General features: G+C 35.0%; 1 protein-coding gene and 1 long non-coding RNA gene across 3 annotated transcripts in view; one reads left to right on the top strand and one right to left on the bottom strand.

The window, feature by feature from the left end:
• Positions 1-27,115, bottom strand: part of LOC141458410 (uncharacterized) — a 105,348-nt gene that overhangs the window by 25,914 nt on the left and 52,319 nt on the right. For both annotated transcript variants that reach the window (XR_012460931.1, XR_012460932.1), the window contains one exon: positions 20,833-20,945. This is a non-coding gene — a long non-coding RNA (uncharacterized lncRNA). The remainder of the gene's footprint in view (positions 1-20,832; positions 20,946-27,115) is intronic.
• Cdk5alpha (Cdk5 activator-like protein) overlaps positions 1-27,115 on the top strand; it is a 94,285-nt gene that overhangs the window by 22,857 nt on the left and 44,313 nt on the right. The window lies entirely within an intron of this gene.

Here is a 27,115-nt window from a genome sequence, read left to right as displayed (position 1 = left end):
CATTATCAACATCCCCTTTTACAAGCATCAGATGATTTTTTTTTTTTTGTGTAGATGCAATTTAAATGTAGGAGAACATTATTAAAACTGCATCCGGAAATAGATTATAAAGTTAAAACAATCTAGGTAATTTTAGACCTCGGATGTTAAGTATTACTGCTTGATAAAGTGAAAGTTCAAATCTAATATTACACAGCTAGCCTACTTATCATCTCTCTAGAACTGCCCTTCCGCTATCCACTTAAAAGAACCTTGGCCCTTTATACCCTTTAAACAACAAATATAGGTCTTCACTTGGAATCCTCTTTAATTAAAAGTGTGATTCATACGGTTTGTTTTTTTTGTAAGACTTCATTTTGTATAAAGTACATATAAACATCCCTGGAATATTTCTTTGATCTCGTATCATAATTCAACAGGAATTCTGGCTGAAATTACTTTCAGGCCGAGAATATTAGAGAGAGAGAGAGAGAGAGAGAGAGAGAGAGAGAGAGAGAGAGAGAGAGAGAGAGAGAGAATTGGCTCTTCTCTTGCATGAACAAATCATCACCGGATATCTTGTAATTTTCTTTCTGACTGCAGTTCTTATTAATTTATTAGATTTGACAATTTTTTGTTCCCCTCTAATCTTAGTATTTTAATTAAATGTTCTCAGTATTTCAGTTCCTTACTTTTTATGCAAGCCATCTCCTTGACATGTTCGTTTACAAGTTGCGAATCTGTTCTTCGGGTTTCTTTATACAAGAATTCAACCTGCTGTAGAATAATTTTTGACTTTTTGATCTCTGACTATTGATTGTGCCAGATATCTTCAAATTTCTCTTTATGGAATTCTGGGATGTAAACATGGTATAGACATTTTGCCCAATAGTGAACAATCTTATTGTCCGATTCTGAACACACCCTCAATACCCAAAGCAATCTTTAAATATATAAATATCTGTATATTAATAAATATCTAAATAATATTTATAAATATAAATATCATTATAATATAAATATATAAAAAGAAACAATATTCAGGACATTGTTCATCGTTTTTTATTGACTGATCCATTAATCCAAAAAGAAGAAAGATTATCACCAATTTCGAGGCGCCACAGTAAAGTATGTTTGCTAGTCGCCTCCGTCCACGACACCTAATTGGTAGTCGGACGTTAAGCCCCACCTGAAAAAATAGGCGATTACTTACTTACTTATCATCATATTCAGACACCATTTTCTATTTGACCAAAAGACTAGGTCATCTTCAGGGCTGTGAGAACATATTTTACAGTAACAGAATTATAATGTACCTTAATTTGATATAAAAAACACAGTTTAAAAACATTATTTACCTTATATTCATTAACAACGATAATATTAATTACATTGGTAACATCTAAGGTACACAACACAAAAAACTTCTGAGGATTGCAAAAAAGCGTTTGAAGAAGTTATGGTAAACCTAAAATCCTGGACACTTCTGAACGGGCTGTCGCTGTCAGAACCAAAATCAGTTCTCTGCCCTTTTACAAGAAAGAGGAGAGATGGTACTGGCGAACTGGAAATTTCCATGACAAATGTCCGCAAAATTCTTAGGGTTGACAATGGACAAAGTACTTAATTGGAAAAAACACATCGAAACCGTGGAACTAAAAATAGAAAAGTACTTCAACACACTACGAGCCTTTTCCCACAGGAAGTGGGGGGCGGACCCGGAGGTGTCCCTAATGTTCTACAGGGCCACAATAAGAGCGGTACTGGATTACGGGTGTTTTCTGTATGGTCAGGCCTGCAAGTATGTTATGCTATCCCTTCACGTATTACAAAATAAATGTATCAGATTGTGTCTCGGATTCTTGAACAGCACACCTGTGGACGTAATGTACGCAGAGGCTGGCGAATTACCGCTCGCTTATAGAATAGAAGTACTGTCCGATCGATATGTCTTAAAAAAATTAGCCACGAACCGAATAATTTATAACAAAATAAGCCAATTAAATACCGAAGTCCTCACTCACAAATATTGGACAAAAAAGAAAGGCCCCATTTACACAGAAAGTTTTATTAGAATCTCTACCTTTAGAGATAAGGTATATTCTAATAATAAGTTAGATGTGTACAACTTAAAATACGAACATTTATTGAGCGAATTAAGTGTTAACACTTCCTTCGACTTGATAAAGGTACCGGAAAAGATGAGAACCGCGGCCTTCGAAGATTACATTTCTTCCCATTATCCGGGCTCATAAGGTGTTCTCGTACTGTCTCTTGTCAAGTCTGCTTCTTTACGGAGACCACTGAGTGCAGTAGGTTACAAATGTTCTGGTTATGAACAGGTCAGTGTTGCCAATAATAAAAAAAGAATATTATAATCGTCAAATAGCATAAGGTATTTAAATTTTTACAACAAATTTATGTACATACATTATAATGGTCACTAAAAAATATGTTCCACAGCCCTGTAGATGACCGAAGTCCCTAGGTCGAAAGTTTGGCAAAAAATAATGACTGAAATTGGCAATATTCTTACTTTTTATTTTTTTTTGGAGCTTCAGAATTTATCTAAATAGTTGAGGAGAAAATATAAAGGAGAATAGACTCAACCGATGGCTGAATAAAATGTTTTCATCGCCTGGAATCGCGTTTTGAACAGTTTTTTTTGGGGGGGAATTTATAACATAAATTACCCCCAACAGTACAACGTATTGTTTCATTACCTAAATTACTTGAATTCAATTGTTAGAAATCCAAATTGGGCGGAAATCCGATCAGAAGACATTATTTTAACAGAAAAGGTAACCAAATTTTTCTAATTTATTGTGGTTAAGAACCAACCAAAATGCGGGCTATAAACAAAAACAGATATAACCTGTATAGATTACATATATTTCCTGAGCCCAGCAAATTTGAGACGGAGGAGACTAAAGATACAAGTAGAAATTTGCCTTGCGAGAATAATGCGACAACTTCTACCGCAACTTGGAGAGGATATTTCGATCTAGTACTTTGGAGAAGACTTAATTAGCATAATTAATGGTTATCCGGATATCCGAAACTAAACCAACCAATAACAAAATCCCAGAAATAGACTTAAATAAATATAAACACTTTTAGACGAGAACTTGTATCTAGTAAATAAAGCCCTAGACGTTAACTTTCTTGTTCAGTCAAAGATTTCGTGTTCAGTTCATTGTATTTTCAAGTCCTCGATCTCTTTCATTCATGCTATTTTCTTGATGTGTCACGAAGCTGGCTCATTTTCTACTGAATTTACTCGTTCGTGACAAGATCCAAGATATATTTATGTACATGATTTCTACCTGACAAAAAATATGACTTTCTCAGTTCTATTTACTAAGTAGTTACGTTTATTGTAAAGTAAAAAGAAAAAAATAGAAAATATGAAATACAGAAAATGATATTGACTCCATGTTTTTGCTTGTTGATATTTGAAGATAAAGAAATCTTAAATTTACTAGTGATTATGCACAATTATTTAACATAATATAAACTCCTGACTTCTTGTTAGAACTTAGGTAGATAACTTTCTCTCAGTGAGTTGCAGAGACTTGTAAGACTCTGTGGTTAAAAAGACCACAGTCTGCAGAAGTTTAGAAATCTAATCAAGAGAGGACCTGACCTTCTTTCAGATGAACGAACTTTCAGCCAAAATGGCAGTGGTGTTAACAAAGCATTTAGACTTTCGGCTCACTGCTGTTTCCAATTCATCCCTTGACTAAGAGTATAGGAACTACTTGGTGTTCAAAAGTCACTCTTGAATGTAAGCCAGGTCAGAACTATCAGCATCGGGTAAGTTGAGTTTAGGTTACATCTCAACTCGTTTCTTTAAGGAATTATAAAGTGATGGAATAGATATACAACCAAAAACTAAGCATCATTAAACAAAAATTAGAGAGAAATTAGAGATCAATCAGAAAGAACTGGACACAATCGTAAACTTAAATACAATCAGTAACATGATTAAAAATGGCGATTTCACTATTTTTAAGCCTGTTCTGACATGTTTAATCAATTTTCTTGTACATTATGATTGAAGTGGAAAGATATTTAATAGCAGGACCTCATTTAATCAAATATTGTCGAAGAAAACAAAGAAATGGAAGCATGATGACCGAAATTCAAAAGCTGGAGTGTTTAAACTTTGGAAGAACGAGGCTTAACACTGCTGCATTGATCTTACCGGTTAAGAGGTCAAAGCTGGACCAGTCTAAAAGTTGAATATTGCAATTTTACTCACCGGTACTGCAGGAAAAGTATCTTAAGATAATTATGCAATTAAAACTTCTTTTTTTTTTAAGCATTTTTTTCTCAACCTTGAGGTTTCCTCAGACCAATTTTCCTACTTTAAAGCCTACACTTCACACATATACCAATAACGTAATGCACTGCAGCAGTTACTCTATTCAATGTATACTAGTTCTCCAGTGCACTATATCCATCGCGTCTTGCTAGCACAGCCCTCGTCCAGCCATTAGCTCTTCGATGCCATTTTGCCACCAGTTCCTAGGTCTGCTTCTTTTCCGCGTACCTGGCGGGCTCCATTGCATGAACAGTCTTCGGCATTCTACTTTCTGGCATCCTTTAACACGTGGCCGAATCATATCAGGGTTTCTTCTTTTCCATTTCTTCCGTCACTGTGCTATGCTTCTCCACTATTTTTCTTATATCCGCATTCCTCCTCCTCTCTCTGCGAGATATTCTCGCGGAACGCCTCCAGAAATCCATTTCAGTAGTCTCTATCTTTTTCTGCATTTTCTTGCTGACTGTCCATGTTTCTGATGCGTAGAGCAAGATGCTTTGAACCAACGCATCATAAATATGCCTCTTGGTGCTGATCTGGATATTGCTGCTCCATAATACAGAATTCAGCATTCTAATCGCCTTCCTTGTGCAAAGTCAGTCTCTTTTCCATATCCATTTCGGATGTTCCGTCTACTTGAAGGTAGGAGCCCAGGTAATTAAAACTGCTTGACTTTATTTAATTTTCGGCCATTAATTACACATTCATTGTGTGGAGGATGCAGTAATGTGTTCCGCTTTTTCAGTATTTATTTCTAATCCCCACTTCCTGTATTCTTCTGCCAGCTTTCTGACCCGTATAATTGATGCCCTCTTCATCATTTGCGATCAGGACTTGGTCGTCAGCGAATAGGAGACTGTGAAGTCCCCGACCTGTACGCACATCTTGCAGAATTTCCTGGTCCATTCCTTCAAAGCTTACATCCAGATAGATCTTAAATAAGACCTGCGATTTACAGCACCCTTGCAGAAGGCCTTTGCTAGTTCGGAATTCCTCGGAGAGTCTTGAGCCTATCTCTTTATCCTGCACTTATTTTCATTATACAATTAAAACTATAAAAATGTAATTCAAAATATCCATTACTTCTCCTAACGGAAGTTATAACTAGAACGTTGTTAAATAGACTAACAAGTTTTTGGAACTACGTCAGCAGTATGTAAGTTCTAGTAAGTTTATCTTCATTTTAAATGTTTCAAAGAAGCAAAATATTGTTCATTAGCTGGTTATTAAAAGTTTCATAATGAAGTACATCAGCACTTTTCCTAATTAAAATGAACACAGGGGTACAGTGTATACGTGTGATTGTACTTAGGGGATAATTTAGATCTGTAATTACTAAGGGTTTTGTTTACAAAGGATGGATGTTATTGGCAGATGTGGAGGTCCATAATTAGATCGTGACCTATATAGATTGTTTAATCAATAAGCTAGGAGCTAATATTTAGTAAATCGCAATTGCTAATCACGTCGCATTTCCAGTGAATTCAGTAGATCACAATTTAAAATTTTGAAAATTGGACTCAAATAGTGCCTCAAAGATTTCTTTGAGGTCATTTGGTTGTGGCTGATCAATGAATCTCTAAATAGAACCTACTTTACATATCAAATTTGAATATTCAATGATTTTATTCTGAGTTTTAGAGTTATTTTGACCGCCGCAACTTCAAAAAATACAAAGTCTAATTTTTCGAATTCAAGGAAGTTATAATAAATAAAAAGATTCAAGTGAGAACTCATTTTTTTTAAAAATCTGAGCGTCCATACTTAACTTACTAAATAGAATAAGAGAAAATTGAAAAAAAAAATAGACCTGAAAACTGAGACGATTTTCTTTACTATAATTTTTAAAATTCTCACATTTACGTTTTCTTTTACATACAAAGAAGAAAACATATTTGAAAACTGTTTATCATTGTATTTTTTGTTTTTACTGGAAACAGAAAAATCATTTCGATATTATATGTGCTTTTCAGCAGGCGCCACGGTAGCCGAGCGGTTAGAGGCGATAGACCTGTAAAGCTAAGATGTATTGTTGGTTAGTGGGTTCGATTCCCCCGGTCTAGGCCTTGGATTTTATTTAATGGTTTATAAAAGAAATTTACAGTAAAGTATGTTTGCTAGTCGCCTCTGTCCACGACACCTAATTTGGTAGTTGGACGTAAAGTGCGCCTGAAAAAATAGGCAATTATTTTTCTATTCACTTTTCAGAAGAAGTTTTTCCGTATACCAATTGGAGAATCATCAACCTACTCACATAAAATACCACGCTACGTAACTCTCTCTCCCCCTTTACTAAGAATTAACTTAAAACAATTTGACCCAAAATTAACCAAATATAGATAGGGCAAAAAAGGCTTATGATGCAAGCCAATTGTTTAATTGGTTGAAAGGAAATCGACTCTAAATAGGCAACTAATTTTACTCGTATAACTTGTACAAAAGCCGCCAAAAAAAGAAAGTGCAGATAAGCCTGAAGCGAGATAAACATTCTGTGTACGGAGAATGCTTGTCTCGACCAAAGCTGGTGATCCATAAATGCGGAAAGATATGATACTAAAATGTTCTTGTATACAGGAAAACAAATATAGTGCGTGATATATCTATATTTATACGTATATATAGATGGCACAAAATACTGTTTGTGGGGCGGCTGTAGCGGGGGCAGTGCGGTGATGAGTCAGCGCCGAGTGAAAGAGGAGGGGACTCGGTCGCCGTCGGGCTTGTTCAGATATCGACCGCTATACACACCGGGGAGTGCTATGACGTCACTCTTGGAGGCGGGACTCCACCACTGGCCGGTCCGGGGGCCGGAGGCGGTGGAAGCACAGGCTATATTCACGTTTTACGTTTATAGCCTGTGCCAGGTTTATTATTGTATTTTTTACTAGTCAGAGTGTGTGTACATGAGATTTCCAATTTTTTTTGTGTTTTTCTTTATTTTTTCCTTTGTCAATTGTTTTTCTTTGTTATTAAGTCGATTTTTCCACATTTTGAACAATGATGTCCCTCTTTTCATTTTCTCATACTGGTTAGAGAAAGTATTGCAATCTGATTTTCGATTTTGGATAGGAAATGAACGATAGCAGTTTAAGTAATCATGTTTACTATAATTTCGGATAAAAAAAATAAGCGAAAAACTATAGTAATCTAATTAATGATTAGATACCAGGATACTAATGATAGTCGGCTGAATGTCTTAGCAACCAGACTAGTTTTAGACAATACTACGGACGAGAATTTTTTTAAATGGGCAGCACAACTTAAGTTAGTCCATTTTGTCAGATGAGTCGAATAGTTTGACTTCTTCAATCACCAGATGAAAGTAAAAGAGCCTAGCTTACTGCGCAATGAGTGAAGAAGGCGAATTACGAGACTAATCGTAAAGATTAGGGCATTCTAATGAGCGAACTCGAGCTGAGCTTCAACGCTCAGATGAGAAGAATGAAGGCTTCTCTGAGTTCAATAGAGCTTCGTTTCACTTCTTTTTTTTTTTGGAGTTCTAGTTGATCTTACTCATAGTTGATCACAACACCTACACTAGGGAAGGGATTAGCTATGCGGTCAGCGTACTGGACTCCCACGCGGAGGTCCCAGGTTCGAATCCAGCTGCTGACCCTTAGATTTTCTCTTCCTAGGAGCTTCTTACAGCTCACTGTCTTCTTACACCTATACTAAGAAATAATTTTGAATTTTGGTCGCCCTTTTGCGAATAAGTTCTCTTCCAAATAGACTAATATTTTGTAATTCCTGTTTATTTATAAACACTGATGGCACTCAATTTAGGCCTCTTAGTTCGTAAAAGATTTCACTTCTAAGACATTTCCTTTTTACCACCACCTAGCAGCCAATTTCCCATTTCCCTAAATAACACAATTTACCAACGAGTTACGAATTGACATTAACCTAATTTTAGAAATAAAAGTTATTTTTAACCCCTATCTTATTTCCTAGAATGCCCATCAGTATTATGCCGTAAATATAATCTATGGCAGAAACCTACGCTACTAAAAGTATTATCAGTTTTATTATCAGAGACTGATTGATATAGTGGAGTGCGTAAAATTACTTTACATATTTAAAGTAAAGCGGCTTACACGCACCAAAGATTATGACGTCATAGTGCGTGACGTTAATTTGACCAGTTTTTTTTTGTTTTTACTACATATAGATCGCCTTATTTAAGATGATATTACAGTTCACCCTGATAGTATGCGGTTCCATTATTAAAGCATTATGGATTCCACTTTTTTTATGACGCGCTTCAGCGTTTAAAAATTAAATGTCTCACTAAATAGCCGGTCATGTGTTGAAGTAGAAAAGAATGAGTCATCCGGGAGCAAGGAATAAGCTGAGTGGTTAGCGTACAGGTATCCCAAGCGGAAATCTCGAGTTCGGACCCAGCTGTTGGCCCTTAGCGCTTCCTTTTCAGCACACTGCCTAATGAAGGACAATGTTGTCTCTAAAGAAAATAGACTGGAGGTTGGCCATCACTGAGTATAGCCTCGTAATCCATAATCCTGAATCCGTTCACTTGGTATATAGATTTTCAGTATAAAGAGAATATTTAAATAAAATATTTTCCAGCTAATTGTTAGAAAAAAATACAAGAAAAAAAGTGGGTAACCTATTGCGTCAAGTTGCGCTTAGGGTTTTTTTTTTAGGGGCATTTTAGGTTTTGGTCGAGTTTCCCCATTTGGGGCTTAATCAAAACTTGGAGGATGATTTTCCCAGTTTTATTGAGGTGGTGATTTGCCAAACATATGTATTTTAGACCATTTTTCTAAATAATAATTCTTTTGTTTCATTAAAAAGGATATTTCCTTTGAAGACACTAAAATAGAAAAATTTTCACGATTATTTATGAAATTTTACCCAAAATTGAGTAAAAATAAAAGAGAACAATTTAGTTTTGTACAACATCATTTCATCTTCCGTTTTCAAGACAATTTTAAAAAAATTTTAACTTAGAAAATCAATCGATTCTGTAAAATTTCAGCATCCTTTATTCAGATTTGTCTCTGAAATGTGAAAAACAAGTAATATACAGTCGACTCTCGATAAATCGAAATTTAAGGGACTACAAGAAAAATTCGAATTATCGAGACTTCGAATTATCAAGAAGTTTGAATTATCAAGAAGGGGGGAAAAAATTAGAATTATTAAGAGTTATTATTATGTATATTATTATGTATATATGTGTGTACATACGTATATTGAAAATACGTATGAGCTTACCTAAGTTTTAGACATATATAGCCTCAAGTAAAAAAGTAAAAATAATGAAAACGACAAAAAAGAACAAAAAAATTACATATGTATTAACATTTCAATAAATAATAATATACATATGTACCTAATTAAAAAAATGAAGAACAGTTTTTTGTTTCAATGTGGCTAGACTAAGTCAAGTGACTTAGAATTGTAGAAAGCGTTGATGGTGGAATATTGAAAGTTTTGGCGATATCTTCTTTTTTTCGAACCACTTTTCACGGCCGCGATACTGTTTTCTTTGTCGGACACAGTAAGGGAGACGTACTTCTCATCGTGACAAACTTAGAAAGAGAATTGGAAAGTTAAACTGGGCTGAAAGGGGGGAAACATTACGCAGGAAATGAACAATAAGCGGAAAATGAGAAGTAAACATTACTAGGGAAAATTCGAATTATAAAGAGGGGAAGCGGCCTCGTTCGAATTATAGAGCGTTCTCACCCCCTGTTGTTAAGAAAAGGATTTCGAGTTATCGAGCGTATCTAAATACACTGCATTTTTTCGATTTACCGAAGTTAGCAGCTGTAGAGTTCGAATTATCGAGAGTCGACTGTACTGTATTACTAACCAGCAATATACTATATTAGTAACCAGCAATATACTGTATTAGTAACCAGTAATATAATGTATTAGTAAACCAGTAATATACTGTATTAGTAAGCAGTAATAAACTGTATTATAAATATCACAGGAAGTTTGGAACAATTTAAATAATAACTACAAAACCCTTAACGTAGGGTTTAGTAGGTTTCTCTTTTGCGAGTTCCACTTTAGACGTTTTCTAAGCTCTGGAACTGTACTTGCAAAGAAGTGCATAAGTTTGCGTTTATAGGATTCGATATTTCTGGCTTTGAAATTTAAAAGATACGACCTACTTGGAAGTATTATAAATCCGTCTTTAGGAGAAAAGAACAAAGGACGAATCAAAGCACGGCAATATTCCGAACAGATTATCAGGCACCAGTCGGTTTTTATAATTCTAGATAATATTAAGCAGTCTAATAATTGTATATGCCCATTCAAAAAACTACAATAATACATAATTACTAAATTAAGCAAAACTTTAAATTTAAATTAAACTAACCAATTAGTTTATTCCATGAATTCTAATTAAACCTACAGCTTAACGAATTAAGCTAATTACAAATAATAATCACTACAAATAAGTACAGATAATCTTATTCATACCTGCTTAGCAACACGGTCATCAACTGTTAAGGCCACCAATGGAAGCCCTTCTAAGTCACGTGACCATCTCATTAGCTTTGCCGCGTGATCTCACAGACACACGTGCCTTCACTCCTACCGCCCCTCACCACGTTTAGCACCCCTGGAAGGAAGCGGATTACATATATCCTATCAATACAGTCTGCGCTAATTTTAGACATATGGTTTATGTTTAAATTTCTTTTTTAATATTTTCTTTAAAGCCTGCAAGGAAAAAGTAAAGTAATGCCTATTTTTTCAGGCTGGCTTTACGTCCAACTACCAAAGTAGATGTCGTGGACGGTCGCGATTAGCTAACATAGTGTACTGTACATTTCTCATATTAAACATTAAATGAACCCCAAAGCGTAGACAGGAGAATCGAACCCTCTACACCAGTGCTTCTTAAACTATGGGTCCGACCATATTTTTGACCGAATTTTTGGAAATATATTGTGAACTGATAAATTAATTCACTCAATTATATTTTAGTAACTAGTAAATAGAAAATACAAGTCCTTTTTGGTTTACTGCAGTAACTCGCGAACAGTTCATCAAGCAGTGGGGATATATGTTGTAGTGATCCTATCAAAGATACCATGCAAATGAAGTATACGAGGGTCGTTTGAAAAGTCCGTGCAAAAATTAAAACTACTTAATTTTTTGGGGTAAACCTTTTTTATTTTTCAACATAGTCTCCTTTTAGGCTTATACACTTCGTCCAACGCTGCTCTAGTTTGTTGATCCCTTCCGAATAATAGGATTTGTCCAAGCTCTGAAAAATAGCCATTCGTTTCTGCAATCACCTCCTCGTTTGAATAAAATCTTTTTTCCCGCCAGCCATTTCTTCATATTGGGGAACAAATAGTAGTCCGAGGGAGCCAAGTCTGGAGAATAGGGGGGGATGTGAAACGAGTTGGAACCCTATTTCCATTAATTTTGCGACCACAACTACTGAGGTGTGAGCTGGTGCGTTGTCGTGATGGAAAAGGACTTTTTTGTGGGCCAATCGTGGGCGTTTTTCTTGCAGCTCGGTTTTCAAACGGTCCAATAACGATGAATAATATGCACCTGTAATAGTTTTACCCTTTTCCAGATAGTCGATGAGGATTATTCCTTGCGAATCCCAAAAAAGACAGTCGCCATAATCTTTCCGGCCGAAGGAACGGTCTTCGCCTTTTTTGGCGCAGATTCCCCCCTTGGTAACCCATTGTTTAGATTGTTCTTTGGTCTCAGGAGTGTAGTGATGTATCCATGTTTCATCCACAGTGACGAAACGACGCTTAAAGTCCTGCGGATTCTTCTGGAACAGCTGCAAACCGTCCTTGCAACACTTAACACGATTTCGTTTTTGGTCAAGCGTGAGCAATCGCGGCACCCATCTTGCGGATAGCTTTGTCATGTCCAAATGTTGATGCAAAATATTATGTATTCGAGATGCCCACAGCACTAGCAATCTCACGCACCTTCACTCTTCTGTCATCCATCACCATATCATGGATGAATCAATGATTTCTGGAGTAGTAACTAGACGCAACAGGGCGTCCAGAACGTTCAGCGTCACTTGTGCCCATATGGCCACTCCGAAAATTTTGAAACCACTTATAAGCTGTTCTAATCGAAGGTGCAGAGTCACCATAATGTTTATCAAGCTTCTCTTTAGTCTCCTGAGGCGTTTTGCCTTTCATAAAGTTGTGTTTAATCAACACACGAAATTCTTTTTCGTCCATCTTTTGAAAATCACTCGACTTCCTCGATTCAAACGAATGCCAAACACAAAGAAATTGACCGATCTGGCTGAAACTTGGTGTGTGTTCTTCCAAGAGATGCTACTAACTAAACAAAACCTCGATACGCGCCAGTAGTGCTATCTCTCTGACTTTGCACGGACTTTTCAAACGACCCTCGTAAGTTCGTTGTTCTGTTTAGGTTTCGCCCAATAGCACAGTGTCTATTAATCTTTCAAATACATGGTAAATGCTAATGGCTATAAAGTTCTACGTTTCATACAATTTGAAAACAACCTTACTAATTTACGATTTATTTTAGTTGAATTTGTGCTCTAAAATGGATAAGTGGCTAAATCAAACCAAGAAATTGTGAATCCGAAAAAGAAGAAACCAAAGTGACTTCGAGTACATCGGCAAATAGGTCGAAAATACAAGAAAAGAGCCAGATTCATAACAGACAATGAATCATATCTGCAATACAGGGTTTACTTTTAATAATTATCACGATAAACAGCATCCGCTTTGTTTAATCTGCAACGAAACTTTGGGCTGATGCAAGCATGAAGTCCACAAAATTAAAAAGACATTTTGAAACGATGCATCCTTACCCATGGAAATAAAACAGTGGAATATTTTGAAAGGCTTTTGAGAGATTCAAAAAAAGAAAAACTATGTTTTGATAAATATGCTACGGTTCAGGAAAAATACTTATTAGCATCCTACTAAACATCGTTTTCAACAGCAAAAGCGAAAAGACCTTTTACAATTGGTGAGGAATTTGTATTTGCTCGTAGCAGTTAAAGCTACTGAGATGATTCATGGGAAAAAGTGTGCAGATGAACTGCATGATATTCCATTATCAAATGATACAGTTTGGTAAAAGGATTACAGAAATTGCTGAGGACTTCTATCAGCAATTAATGGAAAGAATTAAACAAAGCCCAAAATTCTATACAACTTGATGAGTCATTCAAGATTCAGCACAATTATCATGAAAATAATGTATACGAAGACTTGCTATTTTGCTGGGCATTGGAAGATCATACAACAGAGAAAGACATATTCTTAAAAGTGGATGATTTTTTTTTAAACAGGAGGGATTGGAATAGGGTAACTCCATTGGTGTTTGTACTGATGGTAGTGAAGCCATGGCAGGATGAAATGTTGGATTTGGAGAAAGACTTAAAGCAGAAACTAATAACCACATTAATTAGGTCATAAAGTATCAACTTATTTAGTAAATTTTTCACTATAAAAATTAATTAAATAATTAACTTAACGGTTTTATTCCGACAAAATTCTACAATCAAATCAAAATTAGGCCACAGCTAATTGAAATAAGCCATATTCTGCAATCATTCATGAACGCTAATTGATGGTGAACGGTAATATAAATCTCCAAAATAATTTATTTTTATTTTTGCATAATTTCATTCTTTATTAAATACCTACGGAAGAAAAAATAGTGAAAAAATTCTAAAGAACATTTTTGTGCCTCTAAATTAGTGTAAAAAGTCGTAATGGTGGAACGTAGTAGAGGTAGGTAGGCGTGTCATTGAGCGTGGAGTACCCCCACTCTACATACGGTTCTATTGGCCAGTATACACGCCCACACGGTGCTTGTTCGTTCCGCCATGAGGATTTTTAATGCTTGTTTTTTTATATTAAAACAATAGTTTAGAATTTTTTTACTATTTTTTCCTCCGTAGGTATTTCATAGAGAATCAAACTATGCAATAAAAATTTTCACTATAAAAATTAATTAAATAATTAACTTAACGGTTTTATTCCGACAAAATTCTACAATCAAATCAAAATTAGGCCACAGCTAATTGAAATAAGCCATATTCTGCAATCATTCATGAACGGTAATTGATTGTGAACCATAATATAAATCTTCAAAATAATTTATTTTTATTTTTGCATAATTTCATTCTTTATTAAATACCTACGGAGGAAAAAATAGTGAAAAAATTCTAAAGAACATTTTTGTGCCTCTAAATTAGTGTAAAAAGTCGTAATGGTGGAACGTAGTAGAGGTAGGTAGGCGTGTCATTGAGCGTGGAGTACCCCCACTCTACATACGGTTCTATTGGCCAATATACATGCCCACACGGTGCTTGTTCGATCCGCCATTAACATTTTTAATGCTTGTTTTTTATATTAAAACAATAGTTTAGAATTTTTTTACTATTTTTTCCTCCGTAGGTATTTCATAGAGAATCAAATTATGCAATAAAAATTTTCACTATAAAAATTAATTAAATAATTAACTTAACGGTTTTATTCCGACAAAATTATACGATCAAATCAAAATTAGGCCACAGCTAATTGAAATAAGCCATATTCTGCAATCATTCATGAACGGTAATTGATTGTGAACGGTAATATAAATCTTCAAAATAATTTATTTTTATTTTTGCATAATTTCATTCTTTGTTAAATACCTACGGAGGGAAAAATAGTGAAAAAATTCTAAAGAACATTTTTGTGCCTCTAAATTAATGTAAAAAGTCGTAATGGTGGAACGTAGTAGAGGTAGGTAGGCGTGTCATTGAGCGTGGAGTACCCCCACTCTACATACGGTTCTATTGGCCAATATACACGCCCACACGGTGCTTGTTCGTTCCGCCATGAGGATTTTTAATGCTTGTTTTTTTATATTAAAACAATAGTTTAGAATTTTTTTACTATTTTTTCCTCCGTAGGTATTTCATAGAGAATCAAACTATGCAATAAAAATTTTCACTATAAAAATTAATTAAATAATTAACTTAACGGTTTTATTCCGACAAAATTCTACAATCAAATCAAAATTAGGCCACAGCTAATTGAAATAAGCCATATTCTGCAATCATTCATGAACGGTAATTGATTGTGAACCATAATATAAATCTTCAAAATAATTTATTTTTATTTTTGCATAATTTCATTCTTTATTAAATACCTACGGAGGAAAAAATAGTGAAAAAATTCTAAAGAACATTTTTGTGCCTCTAAATTAGTGTAAAAAGTCGTAATGGTGGAACGTAGTAGAGGTAGGTAGGCGTGTCATTGAGCGTGGAGTACCCCCACTCTACATACGGTTCTATTGGCCAATATACATGCCCACACGGTGCTTGTTCGATCCGCCATTAACATTTTTAATGCTTGTTTTTTATATTAAAACAATAGTTTAGAATTTTTTTACTTTTTTTTCCTCCGTAGGTATTTCATAGAGAATCAAATTATGCAATAAAAATTTTCACTATAAAAATTAATTAAATAATTAACTTAACGGTTTTATTCCGACAAAATTCTACAATCAAATCAAAATTAGGCCACAGCTAATTGAAATAAGCCATATTCTGCAATCATTCATGAACGGTAATTGATTGTGAACGGTAATATAAATCTTCAAAATAATTTATTTTTATTTTTGCATAATTTCATTCTTTATTAAATACCTACGGAGGAAAAAATAGTGAAAAAATTCTAAAGAACATTTTTGTGCCTCTAAATTAGTGTAAAAAGTCGTAATGGTGGAACGTAGTAGAGGTAGGTAGGCGTGTCATTGAGCGTGGAGTACCCCCACTCTACATACGGTTCTATTGGCCAATATACATGCCCACACGGTGCTTGTTCGATCCGCCATTAACATTTTTAATGCTTGTTTTTTATATTAAAACAATAGTTTAGAATTTTTTTACTTTTTTTTCCTCCGTAGGTATTTCATAGAGAATCAAATTATGCAATAAAAATTTTCACTATAAAAATTAATTAAATAATTAACTTAACGGTTTTATTCCGACAAAATTCTACAATCAAATCAAAATTAGGCCACAGCTAATTGAAATAAGCCATATTCTGCAATCATTCATGAACGGTAATTGATTGTGAACCATAATATAAATCTTCAAAATAATTTATTTTTATTTTTGCATAATTTCATTCTTTATTAAATACCTACGGAGGAAAAAATAGTGAAAAAATTCTAAAGAACATTTTTGTGCCTCTAAATTAGTGTAAAAAGTCGTAATGGTGGAACGTAGTAGAGGTAGGTAGGCGTGTCATTGAGCGTGGAGTACCCCCACTCTACATACGGTTCTATTGGCCAATATACATGCCCACACGGTGCTTGTTCGATCCGCCATTAACATTTTTAATGCTTGTTTTTTATATTAAAACAATAGTTTAGAATTTTTTTACTTTTTTTTCCTCCGTAGGTATTTCATAGAGAATCAAATTATGCAATAAAAATTTTCACTATAAAAATTAATTAAATAATTAACTTAACGGTTTTATTCCGACAAAATTCTACAATCAAATCAAAATTAGGCCACAGCTAATTGAAATAAGCCATATTCTGCAATCATTCATGAACGGTAATTGATTGTGAACGGTAATATAAATCTTCAAAATAATTTATTTTTATTTTTGCATAATTTCATTCTTTGTTAAATACCTACGGAGGGAAAAATAGAGAAAAAATTCTAAAGAACATTTTTGTGCCTCTAAATTAGTGTAAAAAGTCGTAATGGTGGAACGTAGTAGAGGTAGGTAGGCGTGTCATTGAGTGTGGTGTACCCCCACTCTACGTACGGTTCTATTGGCCAGTATACACGCCCACAAGGTGCTTGTTCGTTCCGCCATGAGGATTTTTAATGCTTGTTTTTTATATTAAAACAATAGTTTAGAATTTTTTTACTATTTTTTCCTCCGTAGGTATTTCATAGAGAATCAAATTAAGCAATAAAAATTTTCACTATAAAAATTAATTAAATAATTAACTTAACGGTTTTATTCCGACAAAATTATACGATCAAATCAAAATTAGGCCACAGCTAATTGAAATAAACCATATTCTGCAATCATTCATGAACCGTAATTGATGCTTCCAACTTCCTTGTTTAAAAGCTCTCATTCTCTCTTTCGTTTAATTTGTTGCAAACTCTCTCTCTTTTTTGGGGATAATTGTAACTTAATTATTATTTGAACAGGGTTAATTGCACAGAATGTGGTAACATATCTGCAAATGTATTTTGAATATAAGTTGCTATGTAGTGTTAAGGACTAGAGCTAGTGCGGTTCAGCCAAACCTACAAACATACGTACAGTACAAGACATTTCGGTCTAAACTCCTCCGACAGATAGTTGACGCTCCTTTCTACGGTGACTAACCTATACTCTTCACAACGACCTCAACTTTCCCTTTATAGACTAACTTGCCAAGACGAAATATCAAAAAGTCCCATACTGCTCTCTCTACTTGCTCCAATCCTCTTTTACAGTCTCTCGTCTCCTCTGACATTCCTAACAATACTCCTTGCCGACTTAATCGCCAGTGGCCCCGCGACTTCCTGGCAGTCTGTAGACCATATACACCATTAATATCCTGTAAGAGAGTGCTACTACTTGGTAGTTCCTCTCCTCCTGCCTCTCACGCATCCATTTATCTTTCATTCTTCCTATTTACTTATTGTATATATGTATATACAGATTGTAAATAACGAAATGAATAAAAAAAAAAAAAAGTATAGTGACGTATCTATTTCTTTTTTTAAAATAAATAATTAGCGTCGAAATTTTTGTAACATTGAGTCTTCATAATTTTATTATTTATAAAATAAACTTTTTTATGGCGCTTGTTTCTCTAGTTTTATGAAGAAAAATGAAAGCGTTTAAAGCTCTGATTTTTTTTTATTAAACTACTGAAAAAGTCGTAAAAGATTTCCAGACTTTTTAGTTACACGAGACTACCCCTGGAGGCTACACAAGCTTGTCTGTGGTTAATAAAATTCTTACAAGTTTATTATTATGATTTACGACTAGCCCATCTGTGTTTGATATAAATGCATAATTTTTTTTTAACTAGTAGTTGCTAACGCAAGGCAAAAATATAATTTTTTGTGAAATAGCAACTAAATAAATATAGATTATAATCAAAATTAAAAAGCATCAGATAATCTAATATTGGTTTATATTCTCACCGTGGGTATTTCACTAAATTGCAACCGCCATTAAAATTAATACACAAATAACTGTAAGTTCAATCCATAAATGACTATTTGGTTTTTAACTGCTTCAGATGTTCAAATAGAACATATTGTTGTTATTTTTATTGATTTATTGAAGGAAAATACAAGGTTTTCATGCGCGTTTTTCATTCAAAGGAAAAGACCAATCAACGTCAGAGAACAGCTGGTTAAAGATAAAGTAAAGTTCAAAAAGTTCCATTAATATACTTTAGCTTCTCACTCTTCAGCGTGCTTTTTACCAGCTTATCTACTTAGGTCATCTTTTATCTGTGAATTGGGTCATTTGGAAAGTTACTCGGGGGTTTCTCTTTTCTAGAACAGATTCCTTACATTTGTGTTCTGTCAGCCGTTATCGTTTTGTTTTAACTAACAGATCAATCTTAACTTGTTTTTAATTTTTATTACACTTTTTAAAATATAGTAACATTTTACTAGTTACTTTCGCAAAGTAGAGATCACTTTATAAATAAAACCAAGTATAAAATTGTAATGAATGCTTCAGAATCCAAAAATTTGAGATTTTAGTTTCGAATTATTTAAAGAAATTTCTGAATACGTTTCTCAATACAAGGAGTTGGTAAACTCGAATTAAAATAGTCAAAAAAAATGGGACTGAACAAACGCAAATTGGTTATTTACATCATAATCGTGGTTAGTTCTAGATTTATAGATTTTTTTAGATTTTTACACGGCGGGACGAGACCCATGCCCCACGGCACTGCAGCCACCAAGAGGCTTATTCTTATTGTGCTTTCCCTTAAGTCTAGTAGGTGAAACCTCCCCTTCTAAGAAGGTTGAGGGCTTTCCCTACCAGTTCCTTTTGCGCTACAATCTCTTTTGGTCTCAAGGTACCAAAAAGATATCGTAGCACAGTCTCTCGATTGCTTAGCAATCGAACAGCAGGTGAGAGGCCGTTTCTTCCTCTTCCTAGCCCAATCTGCACAACGGTTCCGACCTGATAAGTCCCCCCCCCCCACCTTGGTCAGGTGCTTTCTGAACCTTCCGTGCCCTGTGAATAGGCCTGTAATCAGAGTGATCTGATTTCTGCCCAAGCACAAGAGTCTCTTTAGTTCTTTGTTTGCATAGACCCTCTTGCTGTGTTTGACCCCCAGGAAGCATCACCCAGTTATTTTCATGTTCTCTCTCCAGATCCAATCTCTGAGAGCCTCATGAACTGCACTCCTAGTGGTTGGTTCTACGAGTTTATCCAAATCAAGCAACATTAATATCTATCTACTCCTGTCTAAATCCTAGTATAATAATAAATGATTTGTTTTGACGTCTTCCGCAGTTTTGACAAAGTACTCTGTAGATATGTAACTTCGATAATTGAAAAAAAACAGAAAATCGATGGTAGCTAATGTTACGATATTTTGAAAGATAAATAAACCTCTTCCTTTGACCCTAACATATGAGGTATCCTTCAATCTTGTACATCATTCTGGCAAGGATATGTTTACCAAAAAAAAAAAATACCATTTCTCTGCACTGGAAGTGAGTATCTTTTACGAACCTTAGCGTTTGTAAAAGCCGTCAGCTAAAGACTTATTATCTTTGTTTTGTAAATGCTTTGTAAACAGCAAGGTATTCTAAAAAGATATTATGGGACGCCATTTCTTCTCAAAAGCCCTATTATTATGATTACCCTTCTTGAAGCTGCCAAAAAAACATTTAGTATGCATTCCAAATTTGAAAAGACCACTTTGAGGACTTAGGAAGAGAAATTCCATTGAGTATTTATACCAGAATTAGTAAAATTAAAACAATCTGCCGTAAAAGTCCTTTGCTGAATCCAAATTCCAAATTAAATATTTATATTTTTATTAAAAGAAAAAAAAAAACTTTATCGAATTGAAAAACCTAATTGAAATTTATTTAATACATAAAACTACTTTTATGTATGAAGAGTATAAATAGAGCTGACAGTTTGACCTGAAACTAGTATAGTCTTGAATTTTATATCGGCTATGGCCTCGGCTTATTGGAAATTCTAAGCATTCACTTGGCCTGAAATTATGTTAGCAAAGTTGCAGCGGTTCTCTCTCGTTTTGACCTGGACTTAAAGTAGCTGATATCTGCACCAGTTTACCTCTCTATGTAATATTTATTTCTTAAACTTATTCGTTTATTTATTGTAATTGAACTAGGTCAGAAATAAAAAATTGTGGGAGGGCCATTTAATTTTTTAACAGGATCTTTAATTTTTTTTTTTTTTTTTTAAGCGTGGGATGGATTTTTTGGGGTCTGTCGAAGGAAGTACTTTTTCTTAAAAAAAAATAAAAATCTTTAAAAGAAAACCATTTACCTGTAAATTATTTTCACAGCCTCCACAGTGTGGATCAATCTTCGATCAGAGATAAAAAGTAGAATTCCCAAGATGCTTTAACCCCTCTGCTACTAATTGGAAGGTCGCTTGGTCTGTACAAAAGAAAAAGCACAAATTAATCAACTTTCTTTTGCAAGGGAAAGAAGAAGTGTTCATTTTCTTGGGGGGATAACATGTAAATTATTTGAATTTCTTAAAATATGTAATATAAAGATACTATATATAGTCTGAGATTATGACTTGACGGAAGAGTTCAAAGTTGAATAAAATCTTAACAATAAGAGATCAAGTTTAATTAGGTATAATGAACCGATAAGTTTTTTTTAATGAAATATCACCTGTCAATACTTCATTAAAAGCCAAGAAAATACTAGCATAAAGTTAGGTATAATAATCCATTCAAAAACTTGAATGTTTTGTTTATATTTCATTAATAAAAATTGGGAATAACAAGGATTCTCTGGAAATATTGGAAAAAATAATAAAAGAATTTTTAAGGATATTTTTCTGTTATCCTTTTTTTTTTTAGACATCTATTTTGGTATTAATTTTTAAAAGGATGAAGGAGAAAAAAATATTTTTATTCCCGAGAAATTTCTTAACATGGAAAACAAAATTAATTAAATTTAAACAGGAAGGGAACGGGGTTAAACAGACAAAACGGAAAGGGTTTAACAAAAGAAAAAAAAAAACAAAATCAAAGCGTCTATTTTGAGTAGGTGCACCCCCACTCGAAAAATTAAATTAAAAGAATCTTGTGAGAAGATTTTTTTTTTCAATAAACATGGAGTTTTTATAATTAGTTAGTGCAGCATTAATTATTAATTCATTGTTCTTTTCTATTAATTGGGAAATTACACTTCCGTGTGGCTGCATAATTTTATTTACCTAGGCACGCAGGTGAACTCCGACAATAATGTGCACAGCGAATCTAATAGAAGAATACTGCTGGCTAACAGGACGTACTTGGGCTTCCAAGATCATTTTAAAAGTTAGTTAATCTCCAGGTCGTCTAAGATAAGACTTTACAACGCCCTTATCCGACCTGTCTTAACATTATGCCACAGAGTGCTGGGAGTCACCATCAAAAAATGACAAGCTTGTTCTTCTTCGATTCGAAAGAAAACGAAAATTCTTCGAAGGATCTGTGGAGCCATTTATGGATGGTAAAACATGGAGACGGAGAAGTAAAGCGGAAGTAAGGAGTTTGTACATGGAACGTCGACGTCACCACGTTTAATAAAGCTTGGGACGCCTTCGTTGAGCAGAACATGTAGGCAGAATGAATCCTGAGGAAATACCATATAAGGTAATTACAGAAAATATATATGGCACCGCGACGAGTGGGCAGACCGAGGTCGCGATGGAGTGATGGTGTTTCAAAGGATGCCAAAAACTCCTACTTGGTGTCCGAAGCAGGATGGTCTTGGCATTGGACCGGAACAACTGGCAAACTTTGATAGAGGAGGCCAAGATTCGCGCAAGCGAGTTGTAACGTCAATTAGAAAGGGGTTAGTTTAGCCATAATGATAACAGAAACGTGACATTCATACTTTCCGAGAACGTTTTTAACATCAATTTTAATGAAACTTTAGAAACTAAAGAACTCTCTCAAAAACCCTAAACCGTTGATACCTTACACAAACCTTCTTTTTAATTGGACCAAACATCACACTAAATTAAAAGGAAACTCAAACCAGCCTTTTTCGTTACCCCATAGCTGCTCCAAAAAGAAAAATTTGCCTCGAAAATGTTTCAAAGAAAGATTATATGTTATAAATGAACGAAAATCGAATCATTGGTTTAAATCAAGGAATTTAAAGAATCAAATCTTTCCAGTTTCACCTTCATATTATCCTTCGTCATATGGTGTACGCTCTTTAATATGGCTCTAATCTAGCCCACCAAAAAGACTTCAATATATCATCTATTACTGAACTACAACTACTCCCTGGCCATCACAGCCCATGAAGGGCCTGGGACCTCAGCCACGACAGCCGTCCACCGTTCACGGTCCCTCGCAGCCGTTCTCCAACCTTGCAGGCCGACTGCCTTAAGTCGTCCTCCACGTTCCTCAGCTATCTCAGCCTTGGTCTGCCTCGGGGGCCTTCTCCCGCTATACAATGCCTTATAAGAGCTCTTTGGAGCCCTTATATCCTCCATGTGTCCCAACCATCGCAGAGTTCTTCCTGCCTTTTATGCAAGACACAATATCAGGTCTCACCAAACAGTTCAGCCACTTCTTGGCACGTCTGAAGCCTTCCTCTGTCGCTCACAGGTCCAAATATTCTCCTTAATATTTTCCTTTCTCACCTGCGTATCATTTGCTCATCTGCTCGTGGGTCGAAACCCACGTTTCTAAGCCATAGGTGACCATCGGCCTTAGCACTGTCTTAAGAAGCCTTATTTTTGGCTGCTCTTCGCACATCTTTACCTTCTAAACACTGTTTGTAAAGTAGTAGTAAAGTAAAGTGATCGCCTATTTTTTCAGGCGGGGCTTAACGTCCAACTACCAATTAGGTGTCGTGGACGGAGGCGACTAGCAAACATACTTTACTGTAAATTTCTTTTATTAACCTTTAAATAAAATACAAGGCCTAAAGACCGGGTATCGAACCTAGTACCACAATGCATAATAGCTTTGCAGGTCTCGCCTCTAACCGCTCGTCTACCTTGGCGCCTCTAAACACCGTTTGAAGAGCCCATAAGCAAATATTTCCAGCAGCCATTCGTCCAGCAATAACTTCTGTTACATCGTTTTTAGAGGTTAACACTGAACCCAAATATTTGAACTCTCCTTACTCCTTTAAAGGTATATTCCCCCACCCGTAGGTTCCCAAATATCCTCCTCTTTCTTGTCACAAGCCGAGCTAATCCATAACAATTCACAACAAAACAATTTGTGGACATGTGTTTGGCATTCGTTTGAATCGAGGAAGTCGAGTGATTTTCAAAAAAATGGACGAAAAAGAATTTCGTGTGTTGATTAAACACTACTTTATGAAAGGCAAAACGCCTCAGGAGACTAAAGAGAAGCTTGATAAACATTATGGTGACTCTGCACCTTCGATTAGAACAGTTTATAAGTGGTTTCAAAATTTTCGGAGTGGCCATATGGGCACAAGTGACGCTGAACGTTCTGGACGCCCTGTTGAGGTTACTACTCCAGAAATCATTGATAAAATCCATGATATGGTGATGGATGGACAGAAGAGTGAAGGTGCGTGAGATTGCTAGTGCTGTGGGCGTCTCGAATGAACGGGTACATAATATTTTGCATCAACATTTGGACATGACAAAGCTATCCGCAAGATGGGTGCCGCGATTGCTCACGCTTGACCAAAAACGAAATCGTGTGAAGTGTTGCAAGGACGGTTTGCAGCTGTTCCAGAAGAATCCGCAGGACTTTAAGCGTCGTTTCGTCACTGTGCATGAAACATGGATACATCACTACACTCCTGAGACCAAAGAAAAATCTAAACAATTGGTTAACAAGGGGGAATCTGCGCCAAAAAAGGCGAACACCGTTCCTTCGGCCGGAAAGATTATGGCGACTGCCTTTTGGGATTCGCAAGGAATAATCCTCATCGACTATCTGGAAAAGGGTAAAACAGGTGCATATTATTCATCGTTATTGGACCGTTTGAAAACCGAGCTGCAAGAAAAACGCCCACGATTGGCCCACAAAAAAAGTCCTTTTCCATCACGACAACGCACCAGCTCACACCTCAGCAGTTGTGGTCGCAAAATTAATGGAAATAGGGTTCCAACTCGTTTCACAACCCCCCCTATTCTCCAGACTTGGCTCCCTCGGACTACTAATTTGTTCCCCAATATGAAGAAATGGCTGGCGGGAAAAAGATTTTATTCAAACGAGCAGGTGATTGCAGAAACGAATGGCTATTTTTCAGACTTGGACAAATCCTATTATTCGGAAGGGATCAACAAACTAGAGCAGCGTTGGACGAATTGTATAAGCCTAAAAGGAGACTATGTTGAAAAATAAAAAAGGTTTACCCCAAAAAATTAAGTAGTTTTTATTTTTGCACGGACTTTTCAAACGACCGTCGTAAGTAAAAGCAAAAAATAAAATAAATATTCTGATCATTAAGATATGTAGTTTAAAACAATAATTTAAATCTAAAAAAATAACGAATAACTAAAATTCCAATTACAGAAAACTACTTTTCATTATAATGGAAAAATGACCAATCGTTTCCAGCAACTATATTTCCAGCTAGACTGGAAATACAACTAGGTTAGCATGCCGCAGCTGGTACAAAGTTGCAATCCTAAATCTTTTATTAAAATAATAAAACTGCAACATATGTTCATTAAAGGAGACATAAATCAGACACCATTTTATGGACATGAATTAAAACGTTCGTAATATAGTTATGTACTTAACCAAAGTTTAGCCCAAAGTTTTAAATAAATAAAAGAACTTTCTAATTAAGGAAAATTTCCCAGAAAGATAAATATTTTTCCATTTTCAATTTAATTCAAAAGAAATAAACTTTCAGAAAACCTCTATGATTTTGATGAGTTCATTCTGGCATTCTGTTTCAAATTGAACTTTTTAGGCAATATACAATTTAAAAGCAACCGTGACAGTGGGCACCTAAAAAGCTTTTGATTTAAAGTGCTGTAAGTTTGAAAGTAGCATAGAAGTGCCTTTATCAAGTTCAAAGGTTTTTGGACAATGTTTAATAAAGTTACCGCGAGTTTTGGTGGACTGATGCATGTTTGCAAGGGTTGGTCACTTAGGTAAGAAGTGGAGCAATATTCCCTCCTATTTAGGACCAAAATTCGGAAGTAATAAAACAGAAATGTTCGTGAAAACGCTCACACGACTTAATGCAATAATTATAATTTTAAAATTAAAATTTTCTTTAATTAAAACAATGCAAAAGTGAACGCCATATTACAATGAACTCGCTGAGATTTATGGCGGCAAGGGATTTTTCACGGTTGGAAAAAGAAAAAATTAAAAGTAAAAATTTCTCAGATTTAAAGAAAACAGTTGCAACAATTTTTAGAGAAAACAGCTGGATCTCTTTCCCCCTTCTTTTTCACCTAGAATTGACTTAAACATAATTTCCCAGCGGAAGAATAAAAGTGATAGGCCTACGATTGTGATTACAATTGCGGGTGGGAACCTACGCTCCGCGGCACCGCAGACAAAAGAGGCTTATTGTGCCCTCCCCTTCTTTAGATCTAGAAGACGAAAACTTTCCTACTAAGGCTGGAAACATAGTGGAGCGGCGAGCAAAGCGGCGATGATAGCTGCTTCAAATCAAAGAGAGCGACGAGCAGCGAGCAAAGATTCGCATGCACATAGTGACGAATTTAGTCGCGTTCTCCTTTCGACAAAACAAGATGGAGGAACTATTTTTATATGAAAATTCTTCGTTGAAACTTTGGTATTAGCAGCAGCTTAGTAGTAGGAGCTGCAGTGTACATGACATAAATAAGTCTAGAAATGAACTTGGTGAATTTCATCACTTGTACCAACAACTTCGGGAGCATCCTGGCAGGTTTCATGCGTATTTTCGAATGTCTTTATCAACATTTGATTACATACTAGCCCAGTGTAACCCCATTAATCAAAATCAAATTTTATTGTTTTTTAGTAATACAACTCATAACAAGAGTTAGGCACAATATAGAAAAATTAACTATGTAGGTTATTAACTAAATACAAATCTGTGTAACCCCATTAATCCTAGCAGTTACTTTAAGATAAGAAAATCAAAATAAATAAAAATAAAATAGAAATATATGCAGATAAAAAGAAATTAGTCAATTAAAAAAACACAATAATTTTATTAAATCACTACACCATGATTTGTCGTAAATTAATGTTGTTCATCTGAAAAACTGGAGTAGTACGACGCTACAGAAGAAGGATTGGAGAATTCGTCCTGATCAGAAGTAGTAGGACGTGAAAATGTAATTTAATTTTGCCTAGTATTTAGATGAAAGTTAGCATTAAGGGATTGAGAGCCAAATTAAATGTAGCAAAAATTACCTGAATTCTCCATTAACTACTAATTGTTAATTAATTTAAACTATTAATTATTAAAAACTATTGTAGCTTCACAAATACTATGGCCCCATAGAGGTTTCTTTAAACAAACAACCAATAATGTATCAATATCCATAACCTTTGAAAAATAACCTTTACAAATTGAGCGCGATGAGAGCGAAGAAATCAAACATGTCATAACGCTTCGCTCTACTCTTTATAGATAGCGTTGCT

The sequence above is a fragment of the Rhodnius prolixus genome, unplaced genomic scaffold (assembly GCF_049639745.1).
Source record: "Rhodnius prolixus isolate KJV_2025 unplaced genomic scaffold, Rpr scaffold_5, whole genome shotgun sequence".
Taxonomy (NCBI): Eukaryota; Metazoa; Arthropoda; class Insecta; order Hemiptera; family Reduviidae; genus Rhodnius; species Rhodnius prolixus.
This window is presented reverse-complemented; position numbering and strand designations above follow the sequence as displayed.